Source organism: Lontra canadensis, unplaced genomic scaffold (assembly GCF_010015895.1).
Source record: "Lontra canadensis isolate GAN:19392208 unplaced genomic scaffold, GSC_riverotter_1.0 scaffold28, whole genome shotgun sequence".
Taxonomy (NCBI): domain Eukaryota; kingdom Metazoa; phylum Chordata; class Mammalia; order Carnivora; family Mustelidae; genus Lontra; species Lontra canadensis.
In genome coordinates, this window is record NW_022631022.1 from 11,255,246 (window position 1) to 11,274,886 (window position 19,641).

A 19,641-nucleotide genomic window follows, 5' to 3' on the forward strand; every position below is an offset into this window, starting at 1 on the left:
TTACACCTATTTTTATTTAAGTAACCCCTAAAAATATTGAGAAGTATCAATATAATAACACTTTTCTAAGGATAATACACTGATCATAAGTCCTTAGAAACTAGATGAATTTCCTAAAGAATAATAAACAGATATTCACATTATCTGGCTGGAATCTATCTTATAGGCACAAAGTTTTAAGCACAAAATGTTTTTAATGAACAGAAGAAAAAGAGTTCCATAAAAGAGACATACAGTATAGCTAATACTTTTAAGAATTAGAATGAATTTCTAAATTTCCTGAAAAGTTAGAGAATTGAGTATAAACTCACAATTAAAAAAAAAAAAATGAGCCACACAAAATATGAATTAATGTTATGTTCCACGTTTAGGTTTTAGTTGAATATTTAATCATCAATATTCAGAGGAGAGGATGGAAAATACTATGTAATTTTTCACATGAAGTCAGAATATTAGTTTATTATAACCTAGGAGTGAGAATCAGTCTTAACATAAATTTTATCACTGACAACAAAAGCTATATTCCTCATTAAAGGTCAACAGCCCATATCCTCCTCAAAATACTGGGAGACTGATGCCTTACCACATGAGGAGCCAGAGTCAACAAGCTTTCAAGAAAGGGAAAAGTTCCATTTAATTTTAAGTTTGCCTGTGAAACAAGTAAAGAGAAAGCTAAAAGCACAGAAGAGAAAAATAACATTATTTAAAAGCTCCCATTCTCAGTCTGCACAGGTACCCAAGGATCATTAGATTCCATTGAACCTCATTATTCACAGGTTCTGTATATGCAAATTTGTCTACTTATTAAATTTATTCATATACTGGTTGGGCTTTCAGCTATTTGTGGACATGTGCAGAGTCACGAAGAATTGGGAATACCTGGCATACATATTCCCAGCTGAGGTCAAACAAGGCCTTCTTGTTTTAGCCCTCGGACTATAAAAAAGCATCCTTCTTGCAAACTATTTAGTGCCCTTTTTAATGTTTTTTTTTTTTTTTGTCCTTTTTGTTGGTGGTTTCACTGTTCAAAATGGCTCCCAAGCCATTTTAAGTGCTTTCTAGTGTTCCTAAAGCACAAGAAGGTTGGGACATGTCTTATGGAGAAAATATGCTTAGTTTCAGGTATGAATTATAGTACTGTTGATCATGAGTTCAATGTTAATGAATCAACGAGATACATTAAGTCCTTAAACAGAAACACAAATAAAACATAAAACAAGTGTACATATATTGACTAATTAACAAAAGTTCTGTGACCAGAGGCTTGCAGGAACCTAATTCTATATTTCTACCAGAAGCAATGGTTCATTATTCATTAACTTAGCATCTGATAACTTTATAGAACATAACTATCTTGAAGGAAAACTGACTATCGTTATCCATTACCCTACACCACACCATCTTTAGGTTACCTCAACCAATGGAAAGTGCGAATCTGAAAGTTTCCAGATATGAATGTTTGTTAAATTTCTAATATAAAAGCCCTTAAGAAATAATCATGATCCTCCTCTAGAAGAATAAATTTTTCTAAGTATACTATTAACTAAGTAGTGATACAGTCTGGAAGAAGTATAGTAGTTTTAACTGGTGAACTCTCAGCTCACTTGGAAATCCAATTCATAGACTTCAGAATTGATCCTCTTTTCTTAGACGCAGAGTTCATATTATCTGCTGGTTTCCCAGGTATGAACATGATAAAGGATTAATCTGAATCACTCATTACCCACAAACTGTTAAGTGTTATGCATGAGTCGTGCATCATGAGAGGATCCATGGACTAGGCTTGTTTTATTTTATCTGTTTAAACTTGAAGTTTTTACAGAGACATACTGAGTGGAAATTGAGTTTCCCTTTAGATTGACAGCTTGTCAATCAAAAGAAAACCTTTTAGGACATTCTCTCAAATCAGTTTCCTTTTCAGATTGGGGTATATCTGTGTAGGACTCTAGAAATGACATGCTTCACCGGTAACTGTCTTTTGCTAGTTGAATACTCCGTGCTGTGTCAAAAAATACATGAAGGCAGGGTGCCTGGGTGGCTCAGTGGGTTAAAGCCTCTGCCTTCGGCTCAGGTCATGATACCAGGGTCCTAGGATCGAGCCCGGAGTCGGGCTCTCTGCTCAGCAGGGAGCCTGCTTCCCTTCCTCTCTCTCTCTGCCTGCCTCTCTGCCTACTTATGATCTCTCTCTGCCCCCCATCAAATAAATAAATAAAATCTTTAAAAAAAAAATACATGAAGAAATCAATTAATTGTAGGCAATCAACACTGGTGTCTATCAACACAGAAAGAAATCTCAGGTTAATGAATATAAAATACATGTGTCAGGTGGATTGCATTTGTTTTAATAGACTTGACATGTTAAGTAATCCTAACATTAATTTTGACTAAATATGACCTTACATACACTCACCTAGGGAGGAAAATGAGAATGCGATTTCTTTGAAGGCATATTTGGTTATTCCTCTTTGTGCTCAGTTTTCTGAAGAGTGAAAAGTAAAAGAAGTGTGTGTTTTTCAAGGAGCATGTTGAACACCCCCCTTCCAAACCCTCAAATCCACCCTACCACACACACACCGCACTGCCACTACCATGTCTCTGCCTATAAATAAAGCAAGAGCTTCCAGTTTTTCTCTTTTGGAGCAACAGTGCATGTCACCTTGTACTCCGGGACTGGCCTTTTTTTGTAGACAAAGAAAACCCTACAGAAGAACTAGACATAACGCTCTTCAACCTCAACATACCCATACCCCAAAACCAAATCTCACTGGTCCCTCTTTTTCTAGAAACAGTTTGATATTCTCCACAATCCAGTTATGCTAGAGTTGTTCTACCTGTTATGCCTGGACACATTTTTTTTACTCCTATGAACTTCTAAGGGCAGTGGCAATCCTTCCCTTTTACCTCTTCCCTTGAACTCTTACAAGAAAGACAACCCACAGGACAAACTATGGTTAAAATAAAAACCAGTTATTCAGTATTATGCACCTCTTGATGTTATACGTAAGAGCATCAATTATAAAGTTTCACTGACATAAAATGTTTTAGGAAAAAAATGGAAGAGAGTGGAAAACATTTAATAAACTTTAGGAAAAATCAAACAAATGCAGAATATAAGACATTCTACCATACAGTTGTTCTGCTTTCCTTAAAAAGTCAATTTTAGGGGTGCCTGGGTGGCTCAGTGGGTTAAAGCCTCTGCTTTAGGCTCAGGTCAGGATCTTGAGGTCCTGGGATCGAGCCCTGCATCGGGCTCCCTGCTTAACAGAGAGCCTGCCTCCTCCTCTCTCTCTCTGCCTGCCTCTCTGCCTACTTGTGATCTCTGTGAAATAAATAAATAAAATCTTAAAAAAAAAAAAAAAGTCAATTGTAAGGGAAATTTTTAAATTAAAAGAAACTGAAAATATGTAGAAATCAAATGCAAAGACTATTTTTTTAAACCCAAGAAAGACATTTTGGGTGACAATTCGTTAAGTGTAAATAGGAACAGTGTTAGAGGAACTGCAGTTAATTTTCTTTGTCATGAAAAGGGTGGTATGGTTATGTAGGAGAACTTTTTCTTCTGAAAGGCTTACTGTAGTACTGCAGGCTGATTTTCAACTGTGAAACCTATAAAAATCAAAACAATTTTGTGGTATTCCTGGACAATGAAATATAAATAAAAAGATTAGAAGAATTAGAAGAAATGTAAAATTTATGACTTGAAAGGATATATTGCTACAGAGGCATATTAAGTGCACACCTGCCATGAAAAACTAAAATGGAGAAAAAGAAGCCAAGCCCTGGTCGAAGCAAGTATTTCACAGATGATACCTCAGTGGAAAGAATAATTAGGCTTAATGCACAAAACCAAAAACCATTAATAGTTAATTAAAACAAAACCAGACCCTGAAAGGTGGCACTGGCAAACCATCAGCTTCATCATGTTTTATCTATCTGAAGAATTTTGACTTTTGGCTTCACTGATCTTCTCCATTGAGTTCCTATTTTCAATTTCATAGATTTCTGATCAAATTTTCTATTTTTTCTTCTGCTTACTTTGGGTTCTTTTTCTAGCTTCCTAAGGTAAAGTTTACATTACTGATTTTATATCTTTCTTCTAATATACACATTCAATGCTATAAATATCTAAGCACTGTTTTCCCTGCATGCCACAAATTTTACTAAGTTGGGTTTTCCTTTTTTAGTTCAAAATATTTTTTAATTACTTTTGAGGTTTCTTCTTCAACTGTTTTATTGAGAATTGTGTTATCATTGTTTGTTATATACATTAAAAAAATTTCAAGAAGTGAAAAAGATCAAAATGAAAATTGGTAGGTTTTATATATATGGAACATGTTTTCTCTCAAATTTTATCAAGTAGGTTGAATGAATATTCCAAATTAAAAACAAAATGAGCAAGTTTAGCAGACAATTATGAAAATAAACATTTTAAAATATGTTTTTAAAAATAATAACTTGTAGTTGGCTTTCACATTATGTAGAAAATACAACCATTGAACCAGTGCTTTCTTTTTTTTTTTTTTTAAGATTTTTATTTACTTATTCCACAGACAGAGATCACAAGCAGGCAGAGAAGCAGGCAGAGAGGGGCGGGGTGGGGGGAGCAGGCTGCCCGCTGAGCAGAGAGCCTGATGCGAGGCTCGATCCCAGGACCCTGAGACCATGACCTGAGCAGAAGGCAGAGGCTTAACCCACTGAGCCACCCAGGTGTGCCTCAGTGTTTTATTTAAATCCAGAAACAAATTTCTGAATTTTGGTGCAATTCTGGTCTCTACCACCTTTCCTACCCATTTTCCCTAACTTCTATTTTTAGTTCTTAAAATTGTATTTGGCAAATTGTCATAGAATAAAATTAATTTAAAACTGTCGTGTGCAAGTCTATGAACTGGGTAACGTTACATTCTTTGAGCCAACATCAAATCATGATAGAGAATGGTTACATTACACAAAAACCTCCTTCATGCCTTTGTAGCCATGTGCTCCCACTAAAGCTAACTACAGTAAGGACTGATATGTTTTCTATCACTATAGTTTTGTCTTTTCAGAATGTTGTATAAATAGAACCACACAGTACTGAATCTTTAAAGTGGTTTCCTTAGTTTGAGTACTGCATTTGAGATTCATTCAATTTGTTGCATGTATAAGCAGTTTTTCATTTTAACTGCTGAATATCATATCATTGTATAGTTCGCCGGCACTTTGTGTAACCTTTTACCTACTGAAGGACAGCTAGGTTGCCTCAAGTCTTTTCCAACTATGAATATAGCTTCTGTAAGTATTTGTATACAGATTTTTGTGTAAATATAAATTATTATTTCTCTAGGGTAAATGTCAAGGAGTAGAGTTCTTGGGTCATAGGCTAAGTGTATGGTTAACTCTATAAGAAACTGTCAAACTCCTTTCCAAACTGTTATGCCATTTTGCATCCACACCAACAATATGTAAGAAGCTCCACTGATCTCCATCCTCAATAGTACTTGGTATACTGTCAGAATATTTTTTAGTTTTAGCTGTTCGAACAGCTACGTAGGGGTATTTATTTCAACATGGTTTTAACTTGCATTTCTCTAACGGCTAATGAGTTGAACATCTTTCCAGATGTGTATCTGCCAACCTTTTATCCTCTTTAGTGGTATGTCTGCTCAACCTTACATCCACTCTTGAATTGGGCTGTTAGTTTTCTTAGTGTTGAGTTCTGAGAGTTACTTATATGTTTCTGAATACAAGTCTTTTGTGAGATACTTATTTGCAAATATCACTGCCTAATCTCTAGCATGTCTTTTTGTTTCTCAACATTGTCTTTTGTAGAGCAAAATTTTTATTTTAATGAACTCCAATTTATCAACTTCTTTTGGACTTCTGCTTTTTAAGTCATGTCTAAGAACTCTGCCTAACTCCAGATTGGGAAGGTTTTTTCCCGTTTTCTTCTAAAAGTTGAATAGTTTACATTTTACATTTAGGTCTATGGTGGGTTTTGAGTTAATTTTTATAGAAGATGGAATTTTAAAATGAGGTTTTATTTGTAAATAAATGTCTAATTATTGCAACATCGGATTTTTTATTTGCCCTAAGAAGTATTATCTTTTAGGGGCGCCTGGGTGGCTCAATTGGTTAAGTGACTGCCTTCGCCTAGGTCATGATCCTGGAGTCCCAGGATTGAGTCCCGCATCAGGCTCCCTGCTCGGCAGGGAGTCTGCTTCTCCCGCTGACCTTTCTCCTCTCATGCTCTTTTTCTCATTCTCTCTCTCAAATAAATAAATAAAATCTTTTAAAAAAAAAAGTATTATCTTTTAAAAATCACTTGTTCATGAGAATATCCTTTACCCACTGAATCTCTTTCACACCTTTGCCATATCTGTGATTGTTTCTCAGCACTCTATTATGATCCACTGATCTATGTCCCTATCTCTTCACAAATACAGTACTGTTTTCTTTACTATAGATTCATAGCAACTCAAAATCAAGAAGTACAATTTTCTAACTTTATTCTCCTTTTTCAAAATTTAGTTACTCTAGTTCCTTTACATTTTCATATAAGTCTTAAAGCCAGATTGCCTATATCTATAAGATATACTGCTTGAGTTTTCACTGGAATTGTGTTAGATTTATAAATCAAATTGGGAGGATTGACATTTTTACTATTTTGAGTCTACCAATCCATGAACACAGTATGCTTCTATATTTACTTAGGTCTTCTATGATTTCCTTCATCATTAATAGTTCACAGCATGTATATCATGTACACATGTATATTACATTTACACAAAAGTACTACATTCCTTTGGGACTAATGTAAATTGTATTCATTATGTCATTGTACCATTGTACATTGCTAGTATATAGAAATACAACTCTGTGTGTGTGTTAGTCTTGTATCCAGTGACCTTGCTAAATCTCTAAAGATTTCCTTGGGATTTTCTACATTGACAATCATGTCTGTAAATAGGGACATTTTTATTTCTTCCTTTGTAATCTGTATGCCTTGTACTTCCTTTTGTTACCATATGAATAATAACCAGGACCTCCAGTAAAATACTGAATAGGAGAAGTAAAAGTAGACATCCTTGCCTTGTTTTTATTCATGGGAGAAAGCACAGAGTCCCTCAGCATAATGTATACTGTTGGCTGTAGATTTCTTGGTAAGGTTTTTGGTCATTGATTATTTATTCTTTTTTTGTGGATAATAAAATTTAATTTGCTATTCTTTTATTGAAGATTTCTGTAACTTTGTTCATAAGGTATACTGGCCCATAGTTTCTTTCTACTTTCCTTCTTTTCTCCTTTCTTTATTATTTACTGTCATTGTCTAGTTTGGGTATCAGGTTAATTCTGGCTTCAGAAAGACAGAAAGTATTCTCTCCTATTTTTTGGAAGAAATAGTAGAGAAAGAATGTTATTTTAGTTCTTTTTTAAGTATTTGGTAGAATTTACCAGTAAACCCTCTGGGTCTGAATATTTCTTTCTTGAAAAATTTTCAACTATGAATTTAATTTCTTTCATAGTTGTAAGACTATTCACACTAATCTTTTTCTTCCTGGGTGAGTTTAGTTTGCTAAGGAATTAGTCCATTTCAAAGGACTGGTCCATTTCACCTAATTTGTCAAGTTTACCCACACAGAGTTGATCTTAGTCCTCCTACTGTCCTTTGGATTCCTGTGACGTCTGTAACGATAACCTCTCTTTTCATTGCTAACACTAGTTCTACATGTCTTCTCTTTTCTTTTTGTCAATTTTGCTAGAAACCACCAATTTTATTAATCTTTGGGGGAAAAAACAATCCTTCAACTTTTGGCTGAATTTTCACTACTATATTTCCACTTTAGTTTTTTTTTTTTTTTTAAGATTTTATTTATTTATTTCACAGAGAGCGAGAGAGGGAACACAAACAAGCAGGGGGAGTGGGAAAGGAGAAGCAGGCCTCCCTCTGAGCAGAAACCCCAATGTGGGGTTCGATCCCAGACTCTGGTATCATGCATGACCTGAACCAAAGGCAGACGCCCCATGACTGACCCACTCAGGCACCCCACGTATTTCCACTTTGAATTTTGTTGATTTCTCTTATTTGGGATTTATTTTATGTTCCTTTTTCTGTTTCTTGAGATAGAAACATAGACTACTGACCTGAGGGCTTTCTTTTTTTTTAATATAAGCACTGAATACAATAAGTTTTCTTGTGAACACTGCCTAAGCTGCATAAATGTTGATGTTATATCTTCATCTTGTTCAGTTCAAAATATCTTTTTAAATTTCCCCTAAAGCTTCCACTTTTACCCAACAGATTATTTAAAAGTCTGCTGTTTAATTTCCAAGAGCTTGGAAATTTTTCTTTTATCTGTTACTGACTTTTAGTTCATTTCCATTGTGGTATGAAGAACACACTTTGAGTTCAATTCTTTCAAATTTATTAAGACTTGTATTATGACCAAGATATGTTCTATCTTGGTAATGTTCCATGTGTATTTGAAAAGAATGCATATTTTGTTGTTGATTTTGAGTAAAGTATATTGTAAATACCAATTAGCTCTGGCTGGTAGATAGTGTTATTCAGGCATTCTGTACCCTTGATGATATCTGCTAATTTAACCATTCCTAAGAAAGAGATAAAGTCCTCAACTATAACTGTTAAGTTCTCTATTTCTCCCTTAAGTTCTGTCAGATTCTGCTTCATGTATTTTTAAGTTCTGTTGTTAGATATGCCCACATTCAGGACTGGTAAATTAATCATCATGTCAATGTATAATGCTCCTCTTTATCCTAGACAATTATCTTTGTTCTGAAGTCTATTAGTACTCAAGCAACTACAGTTTTGATTGGTGTTTGCATGGTGTATTTTTCCTCACCCTTCCACTTTTAATCTACCAATATTATTACATGTATACTTTCTAATATACAATGGCATCATATTTTTAGTCTTTTTAATTGATGTTTAGAGCATTAGCAATTTTAATGAAATTATTGATTTGTAAGAATTTACACCTACCAATTTATTATTTATTTTCTACTTGTTCCCTTTGTTTTCCCTTTTCTGCCTTCCTTTAGGGTGAATATTAATATTCCATTTTAATTTATTGTGATTCTAACATATCTCCTTACTGTGTAAGTAGTGGCTCTAGGGATAAAAAGAATACATACTTAACTTTTCAGAGTCTACTTAGAATCAGTATCTTATCACTTCAAGTGGACCAGAGATATCATATATTATATACCACATCTACTGAAAACCACATCAATGTTACAATTTTTACTTCAAACTGTCAAATATATTTTAAAGAACTCATCAATCTGACATTTACACAGATATATACTATTTCTGTTGCTCTTCTTTCATTCCTGATGTCTGACTTTCCTTCTAGTATCATTTTGCCCTCTGTCTCAGGCTTCCCTTCATCTAAGTCTTTATGTCACCTTCATCCCTGAAAAAGATTTTTGCTTGTTATGGATAGGTCTTTTCTTTCAGCACTTTAAGAGTGTTTTGCCTGCCTCTTCTCACCCCTGCCCTATGACTTCTGACAAGAATTCCTCAATTACTCAAATCACTGTTCCTCTAGAAGTTATATGTTATTTTTCTCTGATTGCTTTCAAGATGTTTTTCTTGCTTTTAATTTCTGATTTATTATGATCTGCCTGGATATGGATTTCTTTGGGTTTATCCTGTTTTGGATTCTTCAAATCTGTATGTCTACATCTCTACCTACATTTGTGATATTTTAATGCCATTATTTCTTCAAATATTTTTAGCACCACATTCTTTCTTAAAATGTCTTTAAAAGTCTAGCACTTTGTTATTTTCTCATAGTACCCTGAGGCTCTGTTCAATTCTTAAAAATTTATTTCCTCTCTGCTATCGAGTCTTCCAGTGTTTTTTTTTCACCTGTTGTACCTTTCAGTTCTAACAATTCCACGTCTTTTTTATACCTTCTCTTTCCCACTATTTCCATTTATTTCTAGAGCATTCACAATTGCTTGCTGGAACACCTGTATAATAGGTACTATAATCTCTCTACCATGTTATTCCAATATCGGTATCATGATGGTATATATACCATTGCTTCCCACCCACGTGAATGAAATTTTCCTGGTTCTTTATATGCTACATAATTTTGGATTATAATCTGATTATTTTAAATATGAAACTTTGGTTCCTGTTTAAATCCTGTGGATAATGTTAGTATTTTTGTTAATAGCTGATCAACAGTTAGGTTCAGGCCACAAGTTCTAAAATGGTTATGGCCATGGTTCCAATATCAGTTCAATTTTCAAAGGTTTTCATGTGCTATTTGAATTTGTCCCACCTTGTATCATCCAATGAGCAGTCTAGGACTTGAGTGGTAGTATGTATACACAGGTCAGAGTTGAGTCCAGAAATTCATGAACAAATTTATGGTACTGTCTTCCCAAGTTTCTCCCTCTTACATGATCTCAGTACTTTCCAATTCCCTGGGGCATCCCTTTTCATTTTTTCAGTAAGAATGCTGGGGCTTTAGGTAACTGCTTGGTCATATACTTCTATTATTCTACCTGCTCTGGGGCCAGGCACTAGAAAAACAGAAAGAGGAAACAAAAAGTAATAGGAGTTGTCAAATGAAAAGGAGGATTCCCATCCCTCACTGTTTTCACTGCAGGCTACTGCTACAGTCTCTGCTGACATTTCTACAGGGATACTTGGGACCATGACATGAGAGAACAAAGAAAAGAAAAAAACAATTTCCATATTCACATTGCGCATTAGGACTTAACTTTCCCATTCCTGGAGCCAGAACTAGTGCGCTTCTTTTGGAGCTCTCTTTGTATACTTAAATGCCAACTTATAGCCTTCAGACTGTGTTAAGTTCAGCCTCAGTAATAGTGAAAGGAACAAAATGGTAAACTGATAGTCATTTTGGTTATTACTTTGAATTCTAGTCTTCCTTTCCAATCCATTAGTTATTATTTATTCTTCAGAATCCTCAAATAGCTGTCCATCCGTTTTGTCCAGGTTTTATAGATGCATTCAGTGGAAGAAAGTGTATATGCTTATCTACATAGCTAAAAATGAAACTATCCTCTAATTTCTATTCTTAGTTATGCAATTCTCACTGACATACAGACTCCTCAAATATCCTTATCAGAAGATATCAATAATCTAAAAAAAGAAAACAGTCTTGGGGTGCCTGGGTGGCTCAGTCAATTAAACATCTGACTCTTGATTTTGGTTTGTGTCATGATCTCATGGTTATGAGATGAAGCCCCGCATCAGGATCCATGCTGGGCATGGAGCCTGCTTAAGATTTTCTCTCTGCCTCTCCCTTCCCCTCCTTCCTCTCTAAAATAATTAAAAAGAAAAAGAAAAAACTAAAATAGTGTTATGAGTTCTCTTTCCACTTACCAAAAAAGCCCTAATTGACATAGTAACTAATTCATGGAAAGACACACATTATACTATTAAGAAAACCTGTTCATGTTTTGGCTACAGAGCTTTAATAGCTACAGACTATCACTGCAAGGTCCTCAAAATGTTAATATGCACTATCAGAAAATAAGGATTCTGCTTAAGACAAAATAAATGGAAAGACATCCTATGTTCATAGATTGGAAGAATATTGTTAAAATGTCCACACAACCCAAAGCCATCTACAAATTCAATGTAATCCTCATGAAGATTCCAATGGCATTTTTTACAAAAGTAGAAAAAAAATCTTAAACTATAAATATGGAACCGCAAAAGACCAAAATATTTGTAAACAATGTATCTGATAAGGGGTTAATATCCAAAATATATAAAGAACTCATACAACTCAATAGCACAAAAATAAATAATCCAATTAAAAACTGGACAAAGGTTTTCTTTTCCAAAGAAGATATTCAGATGGCAAATGGGTATCTGCAAGATGCTCAGGATCACTATTAGGGAAATGGCAAATTAAAACCACAGTGAGATATCACCTCATGACTGCTGGAATAATTATCATCAAAAAGATGAGATAAATGTTGGTGAGGATGTAGAGAAAAGGAAACCCTCGTGTACTGCTGATGGGACTATGATCTGGTTCAGCCACTATGGAAAACAGTATGGAGGTTCCTCAGAAAATTAAAAACAGAACTATTATATTACATAGCAATTCCACTTCTGGGTATATTTCCAAAGGAACAAAATCGCTATGTTGAAATATCTGCACCATCATGTTCACTGAAGCATTATTTGTAATAGCCAAGATAAGGAAACCACCTAAATGTCTATCAACAGATGAACAGATAAAGATAATGTGATGAGTATATACACAATGGAATACTATTCAGCCATAAAAAAGGAAATCCTGCCATTTGCAACAACTTAAATAGAGCCTGAAGGCCTTATAGTAAGTGAAATAAGTCAGACAGAGAATGAAAAATACTATATTACCTCACTTGTATGTGGAATATAAAAAAACAAACAAAAACTAATAGAAAAAGAGATCAGATTTGGGGTTACCAGAGGTGGGGGGTAGGAAAAGGAGAAATATGATCAAGGCAGTCAAAAAGTACAGACTTTCAGTTACAAGATAAGTAAGTCCTGGGGATGAATGTACAATATGATGATACAGTTAACACTGCTATATGGTATATTTGAAAGTTGCTGAAAGAGGAAATCCTAAAAGTTCTCATTACAAGGAAGAATATTTTTTTTCTTTTTTCCTCTTTTGTACCTACAGAAGATAATTTATGTTCACTAAACTTATTACAGTAATCTTAATTAAGTCATTATGCTGTATACCTTAAACTTGCCCAATACTGCGTGTCAATTACATATCAATAAAGCTGAAAGAGAAAAAAATTTTAATAAGAAAAATATGTCTGAAATGTTATTTAATCTACAGAACTATAATTATAAAATTAAAATACAATATGATACAAAAAATATAAAATACAAATACAAAAAAGTAACACAATTTAAAAACAAATTATAATTACAAATAAATACAAAATGGTATTTGCAATTAAACCTAAGTAATGCAACTCATCCAACTTTATATCCTCCTATATTCTTTCTTAGAGAGAATTTTTCAACATAAAATATTTTAAAAATTAAAAAAGGAATCTGCTTCCCCACTCTATGAAAATCACAATGACATGATGGTTACACCACAGGGTATCTATGTGAGTGGTTCATTTTACAGGTTAATTAGTTAATAAGAATCATCATTCAAAGAAATGTTAAATACTTTTCATAGCAGACTCCAACTAAAATCATTAAGGACAAATTTCCTTTCAAAAGATTGGCCCAGGGCGCCTGGGTGGCTCAGTCATTAAGCATCTGCCTTCAGCTCAGGTCATGATCCCAGAATCCTGAGATCGGCCCACATCAGGCTCCCTGTTCGGTGGGAAGCCTGCTTCTCCCTCTCCCACTCCCTCTACCTGTGTTCCCTCTCTTGCTGTGTCTCTGTCAAATAAATAAACTAAATCTTAAAAAAAAAAAAAAGTCCTTAAACCCTTCCAAACTCTTGACTGCTAAATGATAGAAAAATTAAAGTTTTTAAATTTCCTTAAAAAAAAAAATAAAAAGAAACAAACAACAACAGAAAAAGGGACACATGGGTGGATCAGTTAGTTAAGTGGCCAAATCTTGATTTTTAGCTGGGTTGATGAATTCAAGAGTGTTGGGATCAAGGCCTGCCTGGGCTCCACACTCAGCAGGGAGTCTACTTCAGGATTTTCTCTCTCTCTCTCTCTCTCTCTCTCTCTGACCCTCCCCTTCCCACCCTCCCTCTCTCTAAAATAAATAAATAAATTTTTAAAAACAATGAAAGATCAAAAGCAGATATTCTGTACTCTGAATATTATAAGACTGTTAACTCTTGTACAGTGTATTAGTTAACAAAGATACATTTAAAAGGGTACTATAATAAAATTATTTGTATGAGATTCAACTTCATGGTCCTAACAACAGCATTTCAAAGGAATTAAGGTACATAAAAGTCTGTACTGACTTTCATTGATTTAAAAAATATTAAATGCTCTGCCATGAGAAATTATTAACCCCAAACGTGTTTTAAATCTTTAGACGATCATCATTTAAGCAGTAGATAACTCAGTACACCCACAGACTAAAAACGACATTTTTCATAATGCATACTGATGAGATCTTATTTCCCCCAAACTTTATTTAAATGGCCATCCTTTATTGTTAACCAATTAAAAGTTTGAATTAAATAAGTTAACACATTATAAGGCAGCAATAAGAATTACATGGAAGATAACATAAGGTCACAAGCTTTATCCTTTTGAATGCAAGTTCAATATTCAGCTTTTTCCAATGTTCATAGATCTGATCAACCTTTTCAATTAGTCAGTGGAAAGAGAGGGTCAATAAGGGAAAACGAGAGAAAAAAGGCAAAGAAATCGTAGGAGAATGGATGGTTAGGTCAGTGCAAATACTTTACTGTTAGGAGAAAAAAAACTTAGTGACTAAGATGGTGTGTCATCTGAAAAGTGATGTGGAGATTTTTATAGGCTTTTTATTAATTTTCATTTTTATTGAAGTACAGTTGACATACAATGTTCTATTAGTTTTAGGTGTATAACATAGTGAAGATTTCTTTTTTTTAAAGATTTTAATTATTTATTTGACAGAGATCACAAGCAGGCAGAGAGACAGGCAGAGAGAGAAGGAAGCAGACTCCCTGCCAAGCAGAGAGCCCAATGCGGGGCTCGATCCCAGGACCCTGAGATCATGACCTGAGCCGAAGGCCTGAGCTTTAACCCACTGAGCCACCCAGTCGCCCCCATAGTGAAGATTTTTAATTTAGGTCTCCTGCTCAAAGTTGCTAAGAAACTTTTAAAAGTTCAGCAGTATCTTAAAACATATTTCAAGAACAACATGTTGACCCACCAAAACTTCCTCTGCTCCAAGTTCTGCAGGTAGCATGCTGCAGGCTAATAGACACATAGGGCACATAAATAACAGCAAAACTGCCCGTTTTAGAAACTAATTATCACCCCTTCCCTATTAAAATAAGTACATTCAGTGTTTCAGGAAACACAAGCTATGAAATGCAATCTAGAATTCACCAACTCGAATGTGTGGTTCCAATATTTATCAAATGAGTAAAAGGGCAAAGGAAGATACAGCACTGTGTCCCTCCAAATGTTTCTGTGAAATACAAGCACCACAAAGAAAAACAATGGAGCTTTGTTTGAATAAAGTTTCAGTATATAACTGCCCAATAACCATAGTCTAGAAGTATGTTTATAAACCTGTCCCCCAAAAAAGAGGCACAACACTTTGGTTTTGTATATCATTACAGATACAGCTTCAAACAACAGCATGAAATCTTATTTTACATCTACTATTCTGCTCCAAACATTTTCTTCCACTGAAGACATCATAAAGTGCAATAAACAGACAAGAGTTAATTGGAAAAGCTTTGTACTTTTCCAACTGTGTAAACTGATACACACACACACACACTATACCTAATAATAAACAGTATTACTGCAATATCAAAGCAGCAGCAGTTTTCCCCTGCTGGAAACATTTAAAATACAATTTCTATCCTAAGGTAAGATAAAATGTTTTTTGACACTGATTTTTAACTACCTTATTTTTTCCTTCTTTCCCACCCTTACTCCTTTACAAACATATAGAATAATAAAGTTTTTATTACTTAGTTCTATCTTTGAACTTAGAAAAATGGATACTAAAAAGAAAATACAGTCAGGTCAAGGAAAACTAGATTTAGGAGCATGGCCCTGACATTTTAAAGCTAAATAATACTTTTAGGTAGGTCTATACTCCTATGTAGTATCCTCATCTCCTATCATCAAGCCCAAGTACAAAAGTTTCCTGCAAAGGATGAATTATGCTCACTTTTAAGCTCAAGTTAGTTCTACTACGGAGACCGCAAGTACCATATTTTACAAAGTCAAGGTCAGCCCTCCTTCTAGGAGCCAGCAAACTCATTCCTGCAGCAGTAACACTGGAATTACAATCTGGGTCACACCCAGGCTCATTCAATGCCTTTGCAGTAGAAATGTCAAGAACTGTTAAACAAAGATTTACTTACACACACACACACAATAAAATATTAGCAAACAATCTTCTGAAGCAGAGGTTGCAAACTACAGAGGATAAGCCAAATCTAGCCAGTTCTGGTTTTTTTGTTGTTGTTGTTTTTAAGTCACTCAAGTTAAGAATGGCTTTCACATTTTTAAATGGTTATGAGAAGCTACTATATCATAAATCTTGCATCTTCACCTACAAAGCCTAAAATAGTTCACTATTTGGCCCTTTTAGAAAAATTTTGTTGATTTCTCTAAAGCAAAAACTAGGTTCCCCTATAAATTTTAGCTATAAGATGCAAATATGATTTAAAAGAATATTTTTATGTTAAATTTGAATAACATTACAGAAGTACTATGATCGCAATTTAAATGTTGATATAAACATGCACAGTAATATATATATACACATATATATATGTATATATACGTGTGTGTGTGTGTGTGTGTATATATATATACACACACACACACACACACAATGCATGAGAAAGGGCAGGAAGGAAATCAACATCAAAATGTCAGTATATAGTTAACATAGCTCGGTAAATGTTATTTTCACCTTTATTTTTTCTGTACTTTCCAAATCTTAAGTGAGCCTATCACAGCCACAATCAGGAAATAGTTTTAAAAGATTACAGTGCACTTCTAAAAGTCTACAGTGTACTTTTTAAAAGATTACAGTGACTTTAATTATAGTTATAATGGTTACTCACATGTAGGTTCCGTAACACTTCAGTATTTACCACTGACTATAAATCAAACTGTTGCAAATTAAAATGGTATCTTTACATCTTTCACCATACATAAAAAAGATAAGAGCCTCTGTTTTGATTATCAGAAGTCAGAATTGTTGATTTAGACTCTCAAAAGTCACTGCTTTGGAATTAATGCTTGGGCACATCATAAAACACTCAATATAATTCAAAGTTCAAGTATTAGCTGGCTACTATATTCAGTTAGCTTCAGTGTTTCTTTCAAAACATGGTTTAAAAAACTTTGACTAAAACACTACATATGTTTACATACACTCCACATACTCTTTATAACTAAAGCATTAACATTTAAAGTCATACTAGACAGTAAAATTTCTTAAGTCATTAATCAATTCAAACAAAATTATTTTTCCTGATATAAAATGTTACTGTTTAAATATCAGACAGGTGTTCTGCTGACACTGAAGTACAATGAAACAATCTTGTCTGTTTTCATAAATAATATTTTAATTTTCTTGTTCAATAATTATGGCTTATATGTTTCAGTTGTTATTTTGAAACACATTATTAACTTTGTAAATGTAAGACAATATACTAATATACATGATATATATCTTTATAACCAATGTAACTCTAACTTGATAAATAAAAGGTTTATTTTGAATGGTTAGAAGACATTTTAAAAGTCACCTCTCCAACTGTGTTCTGAAACAAAAACCATTCTTTGTTTTACAGTTTATTTCCTGGGTTTATCACGAAAAAGCACGGAAATCTTACTTCTGAAGATGTTAAAGTCCAAATTCAATTCTCCCCAAGCACAAATTTAAATTAGAATACAACCTATCAGACTATGAACAACAGCTTTTCAAGTGCCACAAAATATTTGTTCCCTTTATAGTGCACTGTTAATTTAATCTTATTAAATGTAATCTCATTAAAATGTAAAAACACCAACTTTTTAAAAGTAAAAAGGACTGGGGCACCTGGGTGACTCAGTGGGTTAAGCAGCTGCCTTTGTCTCAGGTCATGATCCCAGAGTCCTGCAATGGAGCCCTGTAATGGGCTCCCTACTCAGTGGAGAGCCTGCTTCTCCTGCTCCCTCTGCATGCTGCTCTGCCTATTTATGCTCTCTCTGTCAAATAAATAAATAAAATTCTTTAAAAAAAAAAAGTAAAAAGTATTGATCATGCCATGTGCCAAAACTGCAAAGTAATAAAAGATTCCATAGCCACTTAACATTGACTAGAGTCCTAACTTCATATAAAGTAGCAGTTATAAGAGTTTTCCCCCCTCCCTCTCTTCTGGATGACAGAAGCAAGCCCTGAGAGAGAAACTTTTTATTCCGGAAAAAAAAAAAAAACAAAAACCACATTCCACAGCCTTTATCAATAATAATTTAAAAGGTAAAGACTTACTATCATATACTATTGAATTACTGCACTTTGCAAGTAAACACCAAAATTCAAGTACTGGCCTTATCCTCAAAATTTTATCTTACTTTCTTACTTAAGTAGACTAATATTATAAATCCAAATTCCTTTTTTTCCCCATTTTTAAAATTTATATATATATATAAATATACATTTATATATATAATAATATATATAATATAAATAATAAATATATACTTTTATATATATAAATTATATATATAAATAAATATATATATATATTATTTTATTAACAGATCCAAGGATATGTTTATCAAGGATAGTCAAATATCCTCAAAAAAGCCAAAAACAAGTTACTTATTTAAGATTTTAAAGACATTTTATTTCTTCCAAAATAAGTCTACCCTGCTAAATATTCCATACAAATAAGTCTTGTCAAAATTACATTTAACTAATGTATTTTACAGGTTACCAACATCTCTAACAGATACACTAAACAGAGACAATTTTGCAACTTACTCTAAGCTAGGGCCGCCTTTAAAAAAAAAAAAAACAAAACCTGTAGATGTGTATTTAGTAAATCAAGTAAAAAAAAACCCTTTGTGTATGAGGATATACAAAGTAACTCAGTCCTATAGTCAACAGACTCTTTTAAAAACTTTTAAAACTAATTTACTTCAAAAGATATACAGAAATTCAATAGATTATAAAACTGCTGGTAGCTTTCTATTTCTGTATCTGCCATACTAAATACCAGGGGTTTAAGCTGAGCTGCTTTTTTGACTCTAAAAATTTTTTCACAGTCAGCAACTTACAACAGGACATACTGTAATACCAAAATGGAAACTACTTAATCAACATTTCCTCATGGAAACACAGATCATACATAACAGTCTATACGGGTAAAGTTTTATTTTAAAAAGTAGCATTTCATTATTGAGCAACATAAGCCCAATTTTTTCCTCTGATTCTGTCAACATATTAATTTTAGTCAACTGATAATATGCACACCAGAAAACTGAAATGTAAGCAGTAATGTAAGGCAATTTATTTATAATGTTGAATAAAACCACACTTTCATCTTTCTAGAACACAAGTCACTGGTTTTTCAGTTCTATAGAATAAATATGATCTTGTGCTCATGCTATGGTAAACCATGTGGAAAAACCCAGCAGTATGTGAAACATACAAAACACAAATCTTTCAGATTTCAAGTTTCAAACTACAGTCATCTGTAGCATCACAAAAGGCTGACAGAAGATTGAAAATTGTTGGGTGTAATTTCAGAATCTTCATCTTCCCTTTCTGCCCACTCTGTAAAACATACAGTTTAAATTAATAAAAAACAAAACCCCCATAACAGTAATTCCCTCAGGCTCATAGTTAGTCCTATTGGTTTTACCATGTATAGCTTCTAAATTCTATCATTTCAGAAAAACTGCAGGAATTAACTTTTTAGTTGTTGAGCTCCTCATTTAAACAGAAAAAAATACTGTTCAGAATTAAACAGGTTATAGAAT

The 19,641-nt window shown here is 33.6% G+C and overlaps 1 protein-coding gene across 3 annotated transcripts in view; it reads right to left on the reverse strand.

Annotated features, from left to right (window-relative positions):
• Positions 1-19,641, reverse strand: part of TCF12 (transcription factor 12) — a 381,460-nt gene that overhangs the window by 279,524 nt on the left and 82,295 nt on the right. The window lies entirely within an intron of this gene.